The sequence below is a fragment of the Pelodiscus sinensis genome, chromosome 12, assembly GCF_049634645.1.
Source record: "Pelodiscus sinensis isolate JC-2024 chromosome 12, ASM4963464v1, whole genome shotgun sequence".
In the NCBI taxonomy this organism is placed as follows: domain Eukaryota; kingdom Metazoa; phylum Chordata; order Testudines; family Trionychidae; genus Pelodiscus; species Pelodiscus sinensis.
The window spans coordinates 10,116,597-10,139,757 of NC_134722.1; the positions used below are offsets into that span (position 1 = coordinate 10,116,597).

General features: G+C 41.7%; 1 protein-coding gene across 1 annotated transcript in view; it reads right to left on the bottom strand.

Moving 5' to 3' along the window:
* The window catches only part of CDH13 (cadherin 13), a 963,918-nt gene that overhangs the window by 751,820 nt on the left and 188,937 nt on the right, over window positions 1-23,161 (bottom strand). The window lies entirely within an intron of this gene.

Sequence of the window (23,161 nt, forward strand, 5' to 3'; positions counted from 1 at the left end):
GAGTTGAATTGATGCCTTGAAACCTCTTCCTTATGAGCTTGGAAATATCTATGAAGCAATGCCCTAATTGAAATTTCTGATGTTACTTACTCTAACAAGATCATTGGGAAATATGGCATGTACAGCTGCAGGAGCTTTTGCAGGTGACGTTTACAAGTTCAAATGTGTAGTTTCACTCATTTTGTGGTGTGATATCTTGTTTGAGATTCAACCTACTAGTAAGAAATTTCAAGGAAAGGACTTTCTCACACACACACACACACACACACACACACACACACACACACACACACGGGGGGGGGGGGGAGAGACAGAGAGAGAGAGAGAGAACAGCTGCAACAGACCAAGAAATTTCTGGAGGAACACAGGAGTGAAGAGGCATTTGCAAAGATATGAGAAGATGCTTGCGAGCTTCTTGAGGAATTTGAGCTACCAACAAGCTTTGGACCAGCACCAGCATGTATGCAGAGAAAGAAGCATAAGATCAATCGGTTCATGATCCAAAACAAAAATTCAGAATAAACTACTTTTCAGTCCTAGATATGGCAATCCAGTCAGTTAAAGCATGCTTTGGATGGATAAGGCAACTTCATTCAATATTTGGTTTCCTCAAAGATGTGCACCGTTTGCAGAATAAGACTTCAAAACAAATATTAGAACATTGCTTGAAGCTAGAGTTGGCATTACAACATGGAAATTCAAAAGATATTGATGCAGTAGATTTTGCAGTGAACTGAAGGCTATTTCACAACTTCCAAGACATGTTACACCTCAAGATATACTGCAGTTTAGCTCTGAACACAGACTCTCAGACAGCTTTCCCAACATCTTCATTGCTCTTCGAATTCTCTAGACTCTTCCAGTTTCTGTTGCTAGTGGGGAGCATAGCTTTTCAAAGTTAAAATTGATAAAGACATAACTTGGATCTTCTCTCAAAAAGAGAGACTTCTTGGACTAGCCATCATCTTCACAGAACATGAAATACCTTCAATTGTTTCAAACAACTTATTGCCCAATTTCTGAAAGCAGAAGCACAAAAAGCAAAGTTCTAAATGTTTACACAAATTGATGGCTCAGTGCAAAATGGCTACAACTCAAAAACACTTTATTTAGTATCCGGGAAGAAAATTTTTCATAGCTTCCCTAAAATCCATTCCTTTGGAAGAAAGACAGCTGCCAGTTGAAATGCAACTGTGTATAGCACTGACCAGAAACATTGTGTACAACTCAAAACAGTTAAAACTTTAAAGTGATAGTTTTAGAGGCTAGTTTACCCTATAAAGCCTAATTGTGTTAGGATTAATGAAAAGTGGGGAAAAAAACAATAAAATATTTATTTGTATGTTTACATTGTTCATTTCAAATGCCAAGTGAATAAAGATAAAAGTTTCATTCTAGACTTTTCATTTTTCTCTATATTAAATGTGGGGTAGGTCCCAAGTTATAGTTCTCCTAGGATGCCAAATACCCAAAGGCCACCCCGTCTATTCTTCTTACAAGTTTTGATTAAAAAATGCACCAATGTTGCTAAATATGTATTGCACATGAGCAAACTATGATTTATTTATTTTTAAGCAAAGTCTCCTAGCTTGGCCAACTCAAAACTAATTTTTCACCTGAATACTCAAATGTAATTCTCTCAAATGAGAAATATTTCCCTCCTTTATTCCTCCACTATTTGAATCCCAGGTCCAAGTTTTGTGTGTTTGGGTTTTTTTATTGCAGAAAGGGTATTTTTATTTTTCATGCTCATAAAAAGCTGGACCATTTTTGCCTGAGCTTTCCAAAATAATTAAATAAAAAGTCAGTTGCTGGCACAAATCAGAGCTGGGCAATTTAGCATAAAAGTTGAACAGTTCAGAAAGTTATGGGATTGAAAACCTGAAGTTAGAATCGAAATGTTTAGACAACCTAAACTTTCCCTCTAGTTGATATATTAAGCTCTCCAAGGTACATTAAAACTAAAAATTATTTGTTATAGTCAGTTACGGAACATTTTACACAACTCCTTGGCTAATGAAACCTTAACTGTTGAATGGTTATCTGTCTCACAGCTGCTGTTCTCCAAACAGGTCATATTTATTACACCTTCATAAATTCTGAAATGTACAGTTTAGCAACCGTGCCCTAGTATGTGAAAGCAATCTTCACCTATGAAGACAGTTTTCTTGGGAAGGTAGAGTATATCTTAAAAGGTTAAAATGTTTTTTTCCCCATAATATACTGTAGTATCTTCTGTAACCAGCCAAGTATTTGGAATGAAAATAAATGGCTCTAAATAATTAAGTAGCTGCACTGAAGAGAAACATCACAAACCTATCAGTGCTGATAGAAAAACCTTTAGACTATAAAAATATTTATGAACTTCTGCTTAGTGTAATTTTTCTCTCTGGAAACACCTTGACACTCTAACCATTCACCTTTGGTTGGCCTCGTGCATAACAATGATACTTTCTCAAAAATAAAAGAAAGATGGTTAAGAACATTCTTGGGGATTTTCACATTTTATAACACATTCAACAGCTTCAAACTGCATATATGTATGTGTTGAAATAAAAATGTCAGTAGAAAGAAAGAAAGAAAGAAAGAAAGAAAGAAAGAAAGAAAGAAAGAAAGAAAGAAAGAAAGAAAGAAAGAAAGAAAGAAAGAAAGAAAGAAAGAAAGAAAGAAAGAAAGAAAGAAAGACCATGATGCTGGGTCAGACCAAGGCCTAGTATCCCGTCTGTCAACAGTGGCCATATAATGCAGTATATTTTAATATGTTACCGATCTTTGTTTTTCTTTCTTTCCAGGCTCAGGCTGCAAAGAGATCCTGAGTAGGATATTTGTAGCTGCTAATATAGTTCATTGATTTGGACTCATATTCTGTTTTTCAATTAACCATGTACTGAACTCACTTTTAAAAACTGTCTTTTGAAATTATTCAAATGATTTCTCTCACCATATATTAGCCTATGGACGAATAGAGGGTTGTTTACTTTGATAGTCACCCACACTTCATACTTAGTGGTCAGCTATGATATATTGTTTCTACAAGGTATCTAGCTGAATTCTGAATCTGTTCTCTACTTTGAAGTCTTAGGGTATGTCTACACTGCCACCCTAGTTCGAACTAGGGTGGCTAATATGTAGGCATTCGAAGTTGCAAATGAAGCCTGGGATTTAAATTTCCTGGGCTTCATTTGCATCTTGTCGGGCGCCGCCATTTTTAAATCCCCCTTAGTGCGGACTCCGCGTGTAGCCGCGGGCCTGGAGTCCGCACTAAGGGGGATTTTAAAATGGTGGCACCCGGCAAGATGCAAATGAAGCCCGGGAAATTTTAATCCCGGGCTTCATTTGCAACTTCGAATGCCTACATTAGCCACCCTAGTTCAAACTAGGGTGGCAGCGTAGACATACCCTTAGAGACTCTGTCTAAAGGATTTTTTTTTTGATGGCCTATGAGAAGTTCATCCTTGAATCCTCAGGGTCTGCTCCCATTTAGCTATTATTTTGAAAGAGATCTCTAGTATCATTTCAGCGTGGCTGGGTAGTTTCATTTGTGATTTCCATGAAGACTAGGGTAGTAATAGGGTGGAGAATACCTTTGCAGGGGTGGTTTCCTAGACATTGTCTGGGACGGTGGGTCAATCCTGCAAGCTACTGTGTGCCTTCAGTTACCATTGACCACATGGCTTTTGAAGTATCTCATGCCTTGACTCCCCATTATAGCATTATGGGAAAGAGGAGGGGAAGTAATAGCATAAATTCATCCCTATTATGACTCCGCTGAAGCCAAAGAAGTTGAATCAGGGATACATTTTACCCAAATACAACTTATCCATTTATGGTACACAAGTGCCATAGTTTTAGCAGTTTCTCTATTTTAATAAAGTCAACAGCCTGCAGCAGCAATTAATAGTCAGTGAATGCTTAGAAACATTGCAACAACAGATACAAATTTTATAATTGAACTCTCTTTGATCCTCCACACACTGTGAAGTGAAAGGACATTTTACAAATATTGTCAGCTAGAAGATAAAGACAAAGCTTTAGATCCTTTTGACTTGCCTGCTGTGTTTCTTTTTACAATATCTCTAATTACGATATAAATAATTAGCAACACCAAAGTAGGGTCTGTTTGACACACTACCAGAAAGCCCTTTGCATGCAGAGAATGCCATGGAAATTATATTGGCATTTCACATGTGGCTTTAACTCTTAACATTTACAGCGCAGAATCTAGCATTACCAGCTCTGCTTTGGATACTCATCAACGACAAGTACAACAATAAAAGCTGTGTTACTTACAATTAGGAAGACCTCACTTCTGTCAACTGATGCAATGGGGCTATGTCTACATCCTGCCATGTCCAGGGAATGCGTCTGCTCTTCCTCTTTTTTTTTTTTTTTTTTTTTTTTGTGGAAGAGCAGACGCGCTCTTTTGGAAACCCTGTCTTCCTCCTCCCATGAGGAAGAAGAGCTCTTCCAAAAGCGGAGGCTTTTCTGAAATTTGACCCAGTGTAGACAAGCCAAATTTCGGAAACGCCTCTTCCAAAAAAACTATTAGAAAAAGGTACGCAAAATGCAGCGCGCAATTTGTGTACCTTTTTCCAATAGATCGGTATGTAGTCATAGCCTGATGGAACTCCCATAATGTAAAACGTCAGGACTTATATTAAGGGGAATTTACTGTCATTGCTTAGCACCAGGAACACTAGACAATAGTCAAACCATCTCTCATTGTCACTATCACATGATGGCTTATTGGGACCTCGGGTGTATAGGTTCAAATTCCATAAAATACTTCCCAGAGAAACAGACAAAGGAAAATCCCTCCAGACCAGAATCAAAGCACTGATCCGTGGGTTTAAGTTTAAACACATAATTAAATCATATTGAAATTAACGAGAATTAAGCATCTGTTGAAAATGAAACAAACATTTAAGTGCTTTGATAAACCAGCACGTCAACAACACGTCAGAGTGTAAACACAAGGATAAACCGGCTGTGCCAAGATGAATACACAGCAGCAAAATGGTCAATATTGTTCTAAAATATTTTAAAAAATTAGAGATAATCAGGAAAAAAAATTCTCTCTCCCCCCCTCAATCATAGCCCACATGCTTCACCAAAAAGACCTGCAGTGTAGCACTTTTGATTTAGATTCTCTCCACATATCACACAAGAACATTTACAATATTCTAGAGTTTTAAAGGTCAAAGGGATTTGTGAATATAAGCTAGTTTTTCATAAACTCCACTGCTGTCTTTTAGCCCATCTGCATGCACAGCCATGATACAAGGGAAGAATCCATGTGCTGTAGATGCATAGAGCCAAATATGGAGCTACAATGCAGCTCTTAAAGTTCCATTTTTCCTTGCTGCATAATATGCATCCAGCAGGGACATGCTCTTGTCACTGTGCTAGACAGCATACTTAGGAACAGAGTCAATCACACATAATGAGTATTCCAGCACTGGTGCCATTACACAGCCACAGCTCTAGAGGCTGGCGAAGCCTCTGCAACCCTTGATCCTCTCTTTTCAGGGGAGAAGGAAGGAGTGCAGAATCCTAGCAATTCACCACCTCTTGCTAAGCCTACCACATAAAGTAACAATGTAACACAAACACTCTAGGCATTGTATGACATCTCCCTCCCCTGTGGGTGACAGGCGAGAGGGGTGGGTAGAGTCAGGTTTCAAGGGAAGCAGAAAAGGGACAGGGTTTCCAAGGATGACAGCTTCACATTCATGCATATCCCTGACCTCTATGGGGCAGGGATCCGGCTCCACGATTTTGGTTTGATCAGGTTGCCAAGGGCACAACTTGGGTGCAGCCTGTCACCCCTGGGAGAAGTCAAACTGTGAATAGAGTGGCACATGTCCCTCTGAGGTGTACACACTGGCCTGGGGAATGTGCAAAGTGACTGTTCTTTTCAAACCACAAGAAACTGGGACACATGAAAGACTCCTGCCCCCTCAGTGGTCCGTTCCTTTTCTTCCCTTGGAGACCTTGCCCACTGGACAGACCGAAAGCCGGAGCTGAGCAGAGGTGCCCAGGGATTGCAGGCAATTGTGGGGAGCCCCATGCCCTCCACCTGCCTGTGTGGGGTGCGCTGGGGGGCTGAAGAGCAACTGCAGCCTTATTTTGTAGGACACGAGATGGAAGAACAAGGGGAAATATCACACAGAGCTACTTCTCTCTGATCACTCCATTGTGGGTTTCTTCCCACTGGTTTCCTTCCCCACTTTTAAATCATCTAGGGTATGTCTACACTACCACCCTAGTTAGAACTAGGGTGGTAATGTAGGCAACCGGAGTTGCAAATGAAGCCCGGGATTTGAATTTCCCGGGCTTCATTTGCATAAAGCCGGGCACCACCATTTTTAAATGTCCTCTAGTGCGGACTCCGTGCCGCGCAGCTACACGCGGCACAGACTAGGTAGTTCAGACTAGGCTTCCTAGTTCGAACTACCGTTACTCCTTGTTTCAGTAGTCCGAACTACCTAGTCCGTGCTGCATGTAGCCGCGGGCACGGAGTCCGCACTAGCGAACATTTAAAAATGGCAGCACCCGGTTTTATGCAAATGAAGCCCAGGAAATTCAAATCCCGGGCTTCATTTGCAACTCCGGTTGCCTACATTACCACCCTAGTTTGAACTAGGGTGGTAGTATAGACATACCCCTAGAGAACATTAGTGTTTTGGCCAAGGCTACTTGGCAATTCAGTAGGTGGCACAGGCAAGATTAGAACTCTCAACCTTTTCACTCCTACACTGGATTCTTTAGCTCACATTCTCTGCCACACTATACACACTCAGAGTTGCCAACCCACAGAAATTTCATTTACAGACAAAATGGGAAAAACATATAGACAGACAAATTTTTTTACGGACATATTTTTTATACTATATTAAGGTGACATAAATGGACAAAAGTGAAAAGTAATCATTGTCATTCGTTCATCACAAGAACAATATGCTATTTAACTCACTTTCATTTAGTTAGTCATGGTCCTGGAAGTTTTCCATTTTGTGATTCACATTACGTCACCTCAACCATTGAGCTAAATATACAACTAAAACGTCCAATTTCCACTGCTCCACAGTAAAATGGCTGAAACAGCACAGAAGAAATTTAATTGCTATAGAATAATTGCTGTTTTTTTAAATGTTATTATACTTTTATGAAATTTACGGACACCTAAATTCTTTTACGGACTTTACAGACATGTCCAATTTCGGCTAATTTTTTATGGACTGTCCGTAAATTTACTGATGGTTGGCAACCCTGTACATACTGCATACGGTCTCTGTTGCACATGACAGATGACATGGGAGCAAGCAGAGCCAGAACCAACAAATAAAAGTGAGCAAGCAACAAAAATGAGTGCAAAGAATTTGAGTGGGCCCATGATGTGACAATGACTTAGCCCCTCCACCACTTTGACAATGATCAGATTCATGGATCCAAACTAGCAGACCAGCTTACATGCCAACTTTGCAGCAGTGGTTTCTCTCAATCAAAATAAAACCTTGAGCTCGTCATTAACTTATCTCACCCAAAAATACTGGAACAACTGAACATATTTCGAAAAGATATTGGTCTTATCCAAGAAACCCATACAATGCCTGGGAAATATACTTTTCTTCATTTATTTCCATCAGTGATCTACTGAGATTCTTGCAAACAGAAAGCAGATGGAAGGAGAGTATTCTTTGCCTCAAAGGTCATATTATTTCTAGCAACTACCATTATTTACAGCCACTGCATGCTTCCAAGTGTTGGGTAAACGGGATGCAATTTAGATAATAAGCCAAAAGAAATAGCTTGTCTTGCTGTAGGTTCTGTACCATGCTTAATTTTTGAACAGAAGAGAAGTACTGTTTTCTGAAATGACTTGAGTCAGATCTGAAACTATTTGTGTAAATTTTTTTTCTCCCATTCTTTATCACTGAAGCTGGGAAGGGGGATTCTGAGAGCTTGGGCTTAAGGAAGCCAGGCTAGAGTCTAGCTTCCTCTTCTATATTTATTTCAGAAGGCTGATGCACATGTGAGACATGTTTGCTTCATGAAGTTGGTTTAAAAAGATCATGATGGTAAAATCTTCATGGGTAGGAATAATGGGGATCAATCAATCAAATCTACCGTACTTGTATCAGCTGCATCAAAGGGAGGTGATGTGGCGGTTGTATATTTCCCTGACTGAAAAGAAGGGACAGATGGAAGAAGTAAACTCTGATGGTAGAGCAAAGCTGTAGGGGTAGGAATGAAACAGGTTAGCATGCCAATAGCATAAACATGGAGTAGAGTTGGTTAGCTGCCTGCAAACAGGGAAGTAGGTTTCTGCTAGATAAATACAAGTGGTATGATGGGAAAAGAGCAGGATATAACCACTTCCTTGGCCATATCTTTCTGCGTTGGAACCAATGACAGGATGGCTGCATTCGGGGATCTAGCAATCACAGTCACCAACACAGCAGGAGAGTAATTTCCCAGTGAGAACTAAGTCATCACTCTAGGGTGAAAGCTGAAAAACTTCAAAACATTTTTCAGCACACAGAACATAATAATTATGGGCCACATTGTGCACTTGGATATCCGTGTGCTACCCTGCTGACTTTGAAGCAGGCAAGAAATACCATGATCAGGGCAAGCAATTCCCCTAAAAGGAGCTAAAATACCAATCTCTTAGGCTACCTCTAGACAGCAGGGTTATTTTGGGACACAGGAAGTATGCCGAAATAGCAAGTCCGCACTTTTAAATGCGCCCATTATTTCTAAATATATTTAAAAATAACCGGTGTGCTATTCGAGCATCTCTGTAGCCCTCAGGGTATGTCTACACGGCATTCCTCTTTCGAGAGAGGAATGCAAATGCAGCCAAGTGAAATTGCAAATGAAGCAGGGATTTGAATTTCTTGCATTTCATTTGCATAATGGCATCTGGATGCTTTTTTGAAATACCCTATTTCGAAAAAAACGCTGTGTAGAGGGGTTATTTCGAGAAAAAAACCTTCTCATTTTATAAGGAGGGAGGGCTATTTCGAAAGAAGGGTTTTTTTCTCGAAATAACCCCGTCTGCACAGTAGGGCGGTGTTTTTGAAATAGGGTATTTTGAAAAAGCGGCCGGCCACGATTATGTAAATGAAGCACGGGAACTTCAAATCTCCGCTTCATTTGCCTACATTTGCATTCCTTTCTCAAAAGAGCAATGCCGTGTAAACATACCCTCAGTTAAAGGATTTGTCGGAATAGCGCTTTATTTTGAAATTACCTTGAAATAAGCTGTGCAAATTTCAAGGTAAGGGTGCTGTGTAGACCTGTGTAAGAAACAATAACAGGTCTTATTCACCGCACTCCTAACAGGGTAAATCAGGGATAGTTCCACTGAAATGCTTAAAACTTTGACTATGCTAAAACTTGTTAGCCTTTGTTATCTGCCAACACAGGGGTTAGTGAAATAAAGCGCACACTCAACCAAGGCCACATCACATTTCAGCCTTTGTCTTAACTTCAAAAAGAGAATACGATTTACTCAAAATAGCTATCTTGATGTGACATCCTTGTGGATACAAGCCACATATTCTATACACCTATATACACCTGCGTACAGACTGTTCAGGCCAAAACCATAAACACATCTGGGGTTCAGCTGGGGTTTACCTTGACTCGCTGCACAGAGGGTTTAAAAACACACACACACACACACACGCACACACACACACACACACCCTACCTGTGCTTTATCTCCTGTAGGATTTTTTTATACCATGATAACTTTATTGACATACAACCCCTTCCTACCTGCTTCCCCCCCACAAGGTGTTTTTTGAAGACACTGCCTCAGGCACATCACCTGGCAGTTGCTGTGTTAAAAATCAAACTCTGAGGATCAAATCCTCCTGACTCACATATTATTTCATTCACTCTAACATGCAGCTGAGCTAATTAATGCTTACTGGTAGTAACACCGCAAGGTCACTTCATTTAAATGTGCTTGAGAATAAACCAAATCACGTTTTTCATTTGAGAATCAGGTGAGGGTTATTATATTATTACAGATTTAAAGAGTGCCCATCAACATTTCAAATCAAATTTCTTAAAATCTTCTTTGGAATGGATCATACAAATTGAACAGGCCCTACGCTGTCTTTACCTCATATGCAGAATATGAAGTTGCATAGAGCACCCGAAAATTTGTGGGACCACTGGGTTTTCATGTCCTATCCCTCTTCTGTGGCTGTGTTGCCTCCTGAGAGGATCTAGTTAACTTAAAAATGCAAAAATATGCCAGACCTATTAGCAGAACCTATGAAAGAGTCATTTAAGTGCTAATGAACCCATTTAACAGGCATTTGCCAACCCCAGTTTTATATGGTGAGTTTCTGAGTTGACTGTCCCAGGGTATGTCTACACTACCCTGCTAGTTCGAACTAGCGGGGTAATGTAGGCATACCGCACTTGCAAGTGAAGCCCGGGATTTGAATTTCCCAGGCTTCATTTGCATAAGCCGGGTGCCGTCATTTTTAAATCCCGGCTGGTTCGAACCCCGTGCCGCGCGGCTACACGCGGCACAAACTAGGTAGTTTGGACTAGGCTTCCTAGTTCGAACTACCATTACTCCTCATTCCATGAGGAGTAACGGTAGTTCCAACTAGGAAGCCTAGTCCGAACTACCTAGTTCGTGCCGCGTGTAGCCGCGCGGCACGGGGTTCGAACCAGCCGGGATTTAAAAATGGCGGCGCCCGGCTTATGCAAATGAATCCCGGGAAATTCAAATCCCGGCCTTCATTTGCAAGTGCGGTATGCCTATATTATCCCGCTAGTTCGAACTAGCGGGGTAGTGTAGACATACCCCCAGAAAGTTAGCAGTATCAGTCTGCAACTTTAAAAACAATGGAGCTCTTGATACTATATATATTTGAAAGTCTCTAAGTTGCCACAGGAGAAATCATTTTTTTGGAATGGACTGTGATAGTATACAGGACCTTAGTTTAAAATTTATTTTAAAAATATTTATTAATTTTATTGCCGAAGATTATAAAATCACCCCTTTGAAAAAACAAAGAGTCCCGCGGCACCTTTAAGTATGTCTACAATATAAGGGTACTGTGAAATAATAACTCCAGAAAAACCTATTTCAAAATAGCACATCCATACTACAGGGAAGACTCGAAATTAGTCTGAGGCAGGCTCCTCTACTGTGGATGCACTACCTCGATTTAGAGCCTAGGAAACACTGGGGAGTAATTATTTTGAATGGCTCTGAGGAGGAGCTATTTTGAAATAGCAGCACTGGAGCATCCACAGTAGTGCTATTTCGGAATAACAATTTTGAAATAGGTGTTATTCCTTGTGAAATGAGGGTTTATTGTTCCGGAATAAGAAGCCTGTTATTTTGAAATAATTTCAGAATAATGGGCTTGCCGTGTGGATGCTCACCTTGTTATTTTGAAATAACTTGAGTTATTTCAAAATAATGCTGTAGTTTAGACATGCCCTTAGATGCTAACAGACTTATTAAAGCATAAGTTGGGGTGAAAATGTCTCATTCAGAGAATCCGGTGTGGAGATGTGAATATCCAAAGAGGGGAAATTGCCTTTGTAGTGTGTTAACCAGTTGAGATACTAAATTGATAGTGTTGAATTTGCACATGAATTCAAGTTCAGCTATCTCCCTTGTAATCAAGTTTTTTTATTCTTTTATAGAAGGATGGCTACTTTTTCAAGAGCAGGTTAGACAGACATCTATCATGGATGACATAGACTGTGATTGGTCCTGTTGTGAGGGCAGGGAACTGGACTTGATGACCTCTCAAAGTCCCTTCCAGTTCGAGTATTCTTTGATTCCATACTTTCAAACCCATTACTGAATATCCAAGAAGGTTACATGTTCCCCTAAAAGTTTATGTATGTTACCATTCCTGACATCTGATCTCCATCACAAATCAGACATCAGAAGAGGTAACAGACATAAACCCACATAGGGGAACATTTTAACACTTTAACACTGTGAAAGAGCCACTTCCACCCTGATATGATTAGCCTCATTAACACAATACACATACCTCTACCTCTGTAACGTCCACTCCAACTCATATGATGAAGTGGATTTCACCAATGAAAGCTTATGCTCTCATAAATCCATCTCTAAGTTGCCATAGGACTCCTTGTTGTCTTTGCAGATACACACTAACACGGTGATCCCTCAGACTTTATCCCTAAAAAAATTGTTTCCACTCCCAGCTGCCATAAGTCCTAAGAACACTAGTTTAATAGTACTGCATAGGACCCCATAAATCCTAAGGCGGCCCTGACTAAGGCCTTTTTACCACCAATAAAAGCAATGATCCAACATACACATGCATTTATGAACGTAATTGGGGATTCTCACACATAAAAACCACACCCACCCACAAAGGGACTTGCTACCAAAAGGGTAAACAAACGTGAAGCACTTGCATCATCAAACAGAGAAAGTGCTTTGACCTGTTCCCTTCCTCAGCAAAGCCCTCAGCACATCTCTGGGTGTGAAGAGACACAAAGGTGCCCATTGTCCTTCAATCCTATGCTGCTCTGTGCCAAGCCAGTCCCCCAGGTACCAGCTAGAGCATCCTTAAGGCTGCTCTCAATTAGCCAGAGGCCCTAAAAAGCCCATCAGGATCCCATGTGTAGCAAGAGCTGCAGTGTCCCTTCCAGCTCTGTGCCAGGTCCTGCTAGGGGGTTTGGTGTACAAGCAGCGATAGTACTCTGTGGCCAGGACTTTGAGCAGGGACCAGTGATTTGATGCCCTAGTGACTGGGAACCCCTAATCCAGATACCTTAAAGAGGCTAGTATTTCTGCAAGTGCTCAGCACCTGCCCTGGGAAAATCAACTGGAAGGGTTTCCAGCAGGGCTCGTAAGATCACTCATCTCCCAAGATTCCCCCTGTCCTTCAGAGATCCTCCGGGGTCCTGGTCTAGGCCCAGCAGAGAGACACAAAGTATCTGGAGCAAAGTCCAGGCTCAGGCCATTGTCTGATCCTAAACCCAAATAGATACCAGACAAAAGAAGCAGAAACTCAGCACTATATTATTATAAATCCCAGACTGAGGTTAAATGAGCAAAACACGTTGTATGTGAAATGGGTAAATAAGTGCCAAGAAATGGAATAAGCATGAGAATTAATCACAAACGTGTCAAGCCATGGCATCTGCAGAGATCAGTTCACAGAACACTTTTTAATTGCCTTTCCGAGGCCACTTTGTCCAATTCAGATTATCTTCAACCGTCCCTGGGATTTTTTTTACCTAGCCATGTATATCTTGTTCACAAACAAACACACTGTGTGTGTGTGGTTTTTTTTTTTAATTTATCGCGGGGTGGGAGGGGGAGAAGGAACACCTCTTATTCTTCCTTCCTGGTATTTTAAACCTTTGCTTTTGGCAATAGAAATAACGAGAGGCACCAATTAAGCTGCAAGTCTCCTTCGAAGCACCAACAAATAAATAACATAGGTGAGAGCACAGATACAGTTCAGATGACAATGTTAGAGGTATTGCTATTACCAAACAGGCTGTAAACTGTGACAGGCCCAGAGGGATTAAAGGTGAATTGGGGCAATCAAAAGTGTCAGCTTTAGAGAGACTCTTTCTCCTCTTCCCTCTCTTCTTTACTCCCTGTGTAATAGCAGCCACTACAAAGTCAGTGAATTCCGACCTCTGACATGTGACAGAGTTATTAAACTTTGGAACTTTAACCTAGGTCACATGCCTGGGGGGAATCTTTCAGTTTCTTCCCACTCCTCCAGGATGTTACAGACATAGGTGAGGGAAGAAGAGGGGTTAGGAGGTTGCTGCAGCACCTCCAGATTTCTCACTCAACTTTCCCGCATCCAGGGACCATCCCCCATCACCAGCTCAATCAGCTCCCAGTCTCATAGACTTCTGCACCCCTTCCCCCCAAGATTCCTGCCACCCACCATCCCCATGGGCTTTGCAGTCTGCTGTCCCTGCAGTCCAGGCCACTGGCCCTCAAGACTGTGCTGCCACTAAGGGTCCTGCCTCCAGCCCGAGGGTCCTCAGCCTCCTCCAGCTGTGGCTGAGTTGCCAGTTCTCCTAGACTGGACACCATTTGCTGCAATGGCATCTGGTTTGTCCAGTCCTGGAAAGTCAGCAACATTAGGTGTGACCCCAGATTGGAGCAGTGAGGGGTACAAACAAGTATGTGAGGGGGAGATACAGCTCAGCACCCCCGCCTTAAAAATAGTTCTAGCACCACTGCATACAGAATAAGAAATCAGTTCATTCTTACCCCCCCAAATAGTGCACTTTTAATCCCTCAGGCTGGAAGAAAGCCTGGCAGGGAATTAGGGAGAAAGCAACAGCAGGGCTTTCAAATTAAAGCTGGTTGAAATCCCCACTTTTTGCACATGGTATCCTCCGTGCTGCTAGAGGTGGCAGGCCTGCAGGCGCTGAGAACTACAATACAACAGGTCCATGAAAGGGATTGCAAATTGATTTGAAACTGCTATTACACTCCTGATAACAAGGCAGTAGCCAGCACTGAGTCTCAGCCTGTTCTCAGTGAAGTCAAAGGGAGTTGTGTCATTGAAATCAAAGGAAGTATGATTGGGTCTTCACAGAAGCACATGCGGTGCTGCCTTCAGAAACACATAGGAGTTCGTTTCCCCCCCCACAGGATGACATTTAAAAGCCTATATTTTCTTTCTGGAATTCGGCAAGGAAGTTATTATACAACGTGGCATAGGGGAAGCATTATTATCAAGGATTATTAACCTGATCTCAAAGAGCTTAAGCACAGAAAGTGAGATTTTTTTTTAAGCGGGTATAAATCACCATAGTGTGAATGAAGTCCACGGATCTATGTTAAATTATACCAGCTGAGAATCTGTTGCTGATCTCTTACTATTGAGAGGTGTTCCAACTTTTAATTACCTATTCAGTTTTACATGGAGTTTCTCAATCCATGAGATTATTATTAGTCTCAGAAAGGTAGCGATGTTATTCTGTAACTTTAAAAACAACTTTAAGAAAAAAATTGAGTAGTCTTGTGGCACCTTAGAGACCAATAAAAATATGTGTATAGTATCATTAGCTTTTGTGGGGAAAACCCCCATCTTCAGATGGGATGATCTTGTAGGCTACGTCTTCACTGTGAGTTCTTCTGGCATAAATTGTGACATCATTACCATATTTCCTGCCGTTTCTTTTTGCACAAGGGGTTTTTGCACAAAAAGTAGTGTGGACTTTTTCTTTTTGCAGCGGCGGATATAGGGCAGGGCGAGCAGGGCAGCTGCCCCGGTCCCCGCACTTCAATAGGCCCCACACCAGCCCCGCTCGCCCTGCTGTGTATCTGTCACTGCTGCCCTCACCCACTGGAGCCGCCTCCGCCGCTGCCCTTCGCTGAGAGTCCACGAGCGGCTCCATTAGCCCGTGGCATGCGCGCAGCGGCGGCTCATTGCCATGGAGGCGAAGGGCGACGCCTGGCAATGGCGCCCGGGTATCCCGCTGCTCCACCCTCCTGCCCTGCCCAGAGAGAAGCTGGGAGTAGCACAGTCTCTCCCCCGAGGGGAGCCCAGACCCCTTTCCTGCCACGCTCGGGGGCAAAGCGACCCGGCAAGGAGACCCCATCTCCTCTCACAAGTCCCCACCTCCCACTTGTGGGCACAGCGTGACCCAACTCCACAGACAGCACCCCCCCTCACATGTCCCTGGGAGCAGGGGGAGTTGCCAGCTGCCCCCGCCCAGCCAGGAGCTGTTTGAGAGGCTGAAATGGTAATTTTTGCCTGTCTGATGAGTCAGACACCCCTGCCTGCTGGTCTTCCCTATGGCCCATCTGTGTGCCATCCTCCATGTAGCCACACCCTGCCTGCCCCCCAACCTGACTACCACACGCTGCCTGCCCCCCCAAGTCCCAACACCCACACACTGCCTGTCCCCCCAAATCCCAACACCCACACACTGCCTGTCCCCCCAAATCCCAACACCCACACGCCCCCTGCCTCCCTCTCAAGTCTCAACAGCCACATTCCACCTGGCCCCCACAAGTCCCAATGCTGCCTGGCTGCCGAACACCCAACGCTGCATGGCAAATACCAGCCATGGGCAGCCAAAAAGAATCTACTGTGAGTTAGGAGCATTTTGTAGGTTTTTCAATTATATCCATTGAAAACAACCTGTGTAAAGAAATGGAATTTACTGACATAATTGAAGAATGTGCTGCCAAAAAAGTAGACTTAAATACAAATTAAAATGTTTAATTATTAATGCAGAATTGTGTTTAAGAATGAATTACAATATAGTTAAAATAAAAATTATCCAACTAAATTAAGTTTCTATCAAATTTACCCAATTCACATTTAATATGAAAAATAGCCTTCAATTTGCACATTTGACGCTTTTTTTCTATTTTCTCTCCAAAGGGGGGCCCCACGAAATTGTGCTGCCCTGGGCCCCGCAAAACTCTCATCCGACCCTGTCTTTTTGCTCAAAAACCCTGTTTCGTTCAAGATCCTTATGCCTGTCCCAGAGAGGCATAAGGATCTTGTGCAAAACGGGATTTTTGTGCAAAAAAATCCCCATCCACACTGCTTCTTTTTGCGCAAAAACCCCTTGCGCAAAAAGAAATGGCAGAAAATATGCTAATGATGTCGCAACTTATGCTAATGAGTCCCTCCTTAGCATATGTTCTGTTGGAAGAACTCACAGTGAAGACAGTCACAATGTATTAAATCTCACAAATAATTATGTTTTTGTGATTAAATCAATTCCCGTTTTACTTTTTCATGACATATATTAGGAGAATGCAAAAAAAAATACCCTCTGGATTTTGTTTACTATATTTTACTTTAAGGAATGCACCATTATTGATAGTATCCATCACAATCCACCACTCTTCCCAAAGGGTTGACAGAAATTTCAGACGGCTAAGTGTTGACTCACACACCATAGCACCTCTGTGTCAAAGTTAATCTGTAATAGATCTTAGTTTCTCAGGGTAAAATATAGCTGGATGTAGTAAGCTATGACTGGCAAGTCTAACTCAAGCAATCAATTTGCAATGCTTTCATGACTCTCAAAAGATTTCATGACTATATAAGAAGAGTTTTCTACTGCTTCTTCATAGAATCAAATCAAAATATATCCAATTATTTTTCAATCTTCACTAAAGAGAATTCAACATATCACATTTTTCACTGTCTTTCTGATTCTACTTTAACTTAAGTAGGTTTCTAACTAAAAACCAGAGGGGGGGAAAATATGCAGGATGGCATTTGCCTTCTTTTGTGAGCATCAGACTTTGGTATACTTGTTTTTGACAATAGAATTGATAAACATAATTAATGTTGTAACTTTGGTGTATTGGAAAAGAAACTTTAGTCTTAATTCAGTTTATTCCTGAACATGTAGGGTATTGTTAGTTTATTTTGGGATGACTACGTTAGTGTTTGAGTTTGTTCCTTTTTTTCCCAAATAACCAAATCATATGTTTTACAGTTCACAGTGGTGATATTCTTGCTACATGTCCAGTGATGGGAATAGTGTAAGAACCCGGATAGAACAGGAATTCTATTTGAATATTTTAGGGTTCTGATAAGGTGTGGGGAATCTATCCAATGTTTCTGAGGGTTTGGGGGCCACTGACCCACAGAAAAAATCAATCAAGTGCTACACACAAGTGAGAAGCAAAAAAATAAAAATAAATACATGAAAACAGAAAACAAACCACCTTATTGACCCCTGCCCCCTGACTGAGGAGGAAGACACTCCCTAACACTCCCCAATTGCCCTCACACACCAGACCCTAGGGACCCAGTCTAGTTGATTTTGTGTGCTTCATCCCCCGCAGTGGGGCAGCAGGGAATAGGGGGCTGGAGTGCCAGCATGGGCTCCCCAATGCCTGGGTTAGATAATTTCTGATTAAGCTTTTAAATAACATTTGTCATCATTTCACCATTGCATAATAGCTATCAGTACCAATCCACTATGAATGTTTAGCACATTGTGGAATTAAGAATACAAAACCAGCTGAAACTATAAGATTCTTCAAATGCATTAGAAGCAAAAGAAGGATCCAGGATAGGGTAAGCTAGGAAGAAGTACTGTGGAAAGGGATCTGGGGCTCAAAGTAGATCACAAGCTAAATATGAATAAGGCAAAGATTTAGTCATGGATTTTTTAATAAAATTCATGGATATGACATAGGGAATACAAAAATTCATGGCCTCAGATCTGTCCATGACTTGCACTATAAATACTCCTGACTAAATCTTAGGTGAAGATGGGGAAAACTAAGTTCTCAGTTTTCCCCATCTGTAAAATGGCTAGAATGCTTTGCTATCTTAGAGGAGCACCATGAAGACTAATTAGCTAATTTTCACAGAGTGCTTTGAAGATGGAAAGTGCTTTGAAGAATCTTAAGCACCGTGTGTTATGGGCACTACCATACTTCACTGTATTACTACCATTATGCACTGACTACTTCAAAGTGATAGTCGTATAATCAGCATACAGTAAAATGCACTTTGGCAAAATTCAATTTTATTTCATGTAACATTCCTAATGTAAAAACTGCCATCTAGAACTCAGTTTCCTGTAAAAAACAAAACCAGTATTCTGTAACAATTTATTATTGCTCTGATGGCTTACCAATTATTATTTTTATAAGAAATCCTACATATTACCAACAGAACACTCTATGCAAATGTATATACCTACACAAAATAATTCTTTCAGTGCACAGCATTCAGAGACTGGTTTATTTTTCATGCTACAATTATGTCTCCAGGGACATTCATATTGCAGGAAAAATATTTATGTGTTTTCTTTTTCTACTGGTTCCAGCGGGATTCATCTTAAAATGATGTTATCTTGAAATGAATGCCTATATGGTTAGCATAAGTTTCCTTAAAACTCAATATCATCTCTCTCTCCCTAAATTTTAATTGCTATTATGGCTGCTTATTTATTGTTTCAGCTTGCTCAATGTTCACGCAAGCAGAAAAAAGAGAGCAGTTACATAGGATGAAATTTTGACCTGCATAGAAGGTTCTATATGCTGGTTCTTTAGACACTTTCAGTAACAGATAACATTTTAAATCTCAGAGAATCTTGGACAAGTAACCCCTCCATTACCAGCCTCACTCAACTCAAAAAACAACATGAATGCATTAAATACTTAACTGCTGTGAAAAATCACTGATATCCAAACCAAGCTTTTTTAAAAATGATTGATTTTTAACCAAATACAGTTTAGCAATATTTGTCTACAAAATCGACTGGGCCTTTGTCTGTGTATGTATGTATATATTCATTTATTTAGGCACTTTGAAAATACCAAAACGTCTAAGATATTTCAGTTTGGGAAATAATTACTCAACACGTGGCATTGATTTTGGCCCAGTAGGAAATCTTGTTAAAAGAACTTGAACGGTAAGTATAGTTGGAAACCTTCTTGGAAAAGTGAAACGACTTGGAATTAATTTTGTGATATTAGCTCCTATCCAGATACATGGGAACATCCTGTATTTGTCTGTTCAGATCTTGATGTGCAAAGAAAACAACATGTTAGAAGGGCACGTCTACACTGCAACGTTATTTCAAAATAGCAAGGTGAGCATCCACACAGCAAGCCCGTTATTTCAAAATTAGTTTGAAATAATAGGCTTTTTACTTCAGAATAATAAACCCTCATTTCACGAGGAATAACACCTATTTCAGGGAACCAAATGCTGACAGGTTCAAAGCTTCTGAAACTCCTCGGGAAATCAAAGATGTTGCAGAGTCTCAGCACTTCTCAGAATTTCCATCAAGGCATCCATCCAGGTTTGTAGGTGGTGTCCAGTTCAGTAGGATCTGAGGTCTTCTCAAAGAGTTCATAGCCCAAAAAAGGGAAAGTGGACCTAATTTTCCCGCCTTCTTCCCTTGACGTAGAAAAGCCAGTTTTTATTTTTCTTGCGGCATCGTGAATGACAAGGAATTGCATCCAAATATTCAGTCTTTAACTGTGACATTGCTGATATGAATTCAGAGTGTGTTCATAATGATCAAAAGCCATTACCACTTGACAGCTACTCTGAGGAGTAGGAATCCGCTCTCTCAGGCACAGTTCCTAGCACACTAATACACACATCAAACTTACGGCCTCAAGTGGCACCCCTTGTGGAAATTGGAATTATGTATAGGCACTCTCCATAAGAGGTCAAGGATGGAATGAACCACAGAGACTTAACTAGCCTCGCACCTATGGATGCAGTTTCTCCCTGTCAGGAAATAAAACATATTGGCCAGATGCTGTGGGGAAACTTGCACTTTTCTGTAGCTGAATATCCTTCTGTAACCTCTGTTGGCAATGCTCTTAATGTAAAACATTAAGATAATGGAACTTAAGCATGTGCTTAAACATGTGCATAATTTCTCAAAGTATTTGCAAAGCAAGGATAGATTTAAGCAATGCTTTCTTTGTGATGGTATGGCCCGTAATGGCATACCATCACCTATTTTCCCAGCACACAGTAAAGGAATGGCATTTTCCCCTGCACGTACCACATGGAAGCCTGGTTGGGACGCAAGACATTTTTTTTCCAGCTCCCAGCGCAGCATTTTGGCTCTTAAAGGGACCATGACCAAGGGAGTGGTGGCGTTTTTTTTGTTTTGTTTTGTTTTTTGCTGAACAAGTTTGAGCCTGGTCTGCTGGCCAGCCTGCTAAAAAATGTACTGGCAAGAAGGTACAGGAGTGGGAGGGGGAAAATGGGTGTAATCTATAGCATTAACCTATAAGCTTTTGCTTATCGGTTAATTGGTTAATCGGCTGCACTATTACATCCCTAGTGCGCACCCTGTGGCCCTGTTTGTACTGAAGGGCTGGCTAAAGGAGGCTAGCCTTCAGCCCCGCCGCTCTACCTGAGTTCCGCCTCTTCTGAGGAGGCTTGGAGCCAGCTCCTCCCAGAGCCCAGGAAAGTCTCTCGACAGCCCTGCATATGATACTTAAATCCAATGCTTTTTTTCCCAAGACCCCCTGCACACTTCATTTTTTTAGGAAGAAGGTTTCTTTCCAAAAAGGGGGGGGTTGAAAGACCCGTGTCTAAACTGCTTTCTTTTTCGACAAAACCTCATCCGATAACACGATCACAAGAAGATATGCAAATTAGCTCCAAATTTGCATATCTTCTTTCGGCAGAAGAAAGCAGTCTAGACATAGCCTTACTGCCCACCCCGGATTATAAATTCCATTATTCAGGACAAAGCTTTCCTAAATAGGTCAGCAATACATAAGACCCTTTCTTCTGTCTTTGCACAGTAAGTTGGCCTGGATGTCTTTCATTAAAAAGCCTGTAATCTTCCTTCCTATGAGATATATTTGTACCATCGTTATTTTTTTAGTTGATCTGATAGAAGCCAAAATATATAATAGAGAAAGATACATCTTAATAGCATTAGTCAACTGTGATAAAGCTTACTGTAAAAATAAGGAATGTAATTAAATGCAGATAGGTGAGAGTGAACCAATCTTTCAAAAGAATGGTGAGATAAAGCATGCTAAGCAATGAAATGTGGAAAGACTTCCGGTCATATCAAGGCAACTCCTAGCCTTCGCATTCATGAAATATCTTCCTCAAGTCGTGCTTTCATTATGGTCAGTAAACTTAAAAAAGAATCTCATCTGCAGTAGCCATTTGTTTACAACTTTAATTCAGTTTCACAGAAAAGGAGCTAAAATTGATCGCTTTGCAGACACTCATGGGAATTGAAACTTTGCATCAAAGGTTATTAACCTTTCAAGGACTCCTTCTGTAACCACAAAACTGCTTTTTTTTAAATTCCTCTTGTAACATATCATAGAAACGTAGTCCTGGAAGTTTATGTCATCCAGCCCTCTCTGCTGAGGTAAGACCAAATACACCTAGACCATCCTGACTTGTTCTTAAACTTTCCACTAATGTAATTTCATAACCTCTGTTGGAAGTCTGTTCCAGAGTTTAACTACCCTCACGGTAAGAAATCTTTTCCTAACATATAACCTACATCTCCCTGACAGCAGATGAAGGTCATTACTTCTGCCACCAATGGGAGCTGTGAAGCTGGCACCTGTGGGTATGAGGGCCCCCTCCCCCTAGGAACCTCCCTGGTTTTCCATGCCCCCAGGGGCCACAGGGACCTAGAGTATGCTTCCTGGAAGCCGTTTAAATGCTGTTGGGACCCCATACCCCAAACACCCTACACCAGGGGCAGATGACCGTTTTGCGGGGGCCCCGGGCAGCATAATTTCGCTGGGCCCCCCTTTGCCACGGAGCATGAGCATTGATGCCATGCGCATGCATAGTGGCACCGCGGGGCTTTTTGAAGCGCGGGGCCCTATATCCACCCCTGCCCTACACCCCTCATCTTTGGCCCTGCCTCAGAGCCCACACCCCCAGCCAGAGCCCACACCTGTCTCTAAACCCCACCTCTCTGCCCCACCTCAGAGTCCTCTCCCACACCTAAACTCCTTCCAGGAGCCCACCCATTGCACCTCCCAACACCCCAGTCCCCTCTCCAGTCAGTCCCAAGTCCCATCCTGCACCCCAAACTCCTCATTCCCTGCCTCATCCTAGAGCCCACACTCCCCTTTTGCTCCCCAAACCTCTGTCACAGCCAGTGAAGGTGGGGGACAGCAAGTGATAGAGGAAGGAGGAATGGAGTGAGTGGAGGGTGGGGCTCTCAGGAAAGAGGGAGGGTAGAGGGGCCATCCAAAAATAAATCACAATGAGGGTTCTCCGGTTGCTAAGGTTGAGAACCACTGTTCTAGCATCTTTCGAGGTATAGAAGTTAGGTTAGCTAGTCTGTAATTTCCTGTGTTCCTCTTTGTTCAGATTTTAAAACAAGACAGATACTGTGTTTGCCCTTCTCCAGCCCTCTGGCATTTCATCCCTCCTCCATGAGCTCTCAATGATAATCTCTAACAATCCCAAAATTGTTTTAGCATCAGCTAGTTTCTTAAGAACCCTAGGCCTCAGGTAAATTTCATCAGGTTTTGCTGACTTGAATTAATCAACCTTACCTAAACAGTCTTTAAACTGATCTTTCCCTGTTTTGACTTATGTTCCTTCCACAGTATTGTTAAATATCTGGTCACAATTTAGCTTTTTTAATGGTAACAGAAGCAAAATAGGCACTAAACAACTGAGCTTTCTTC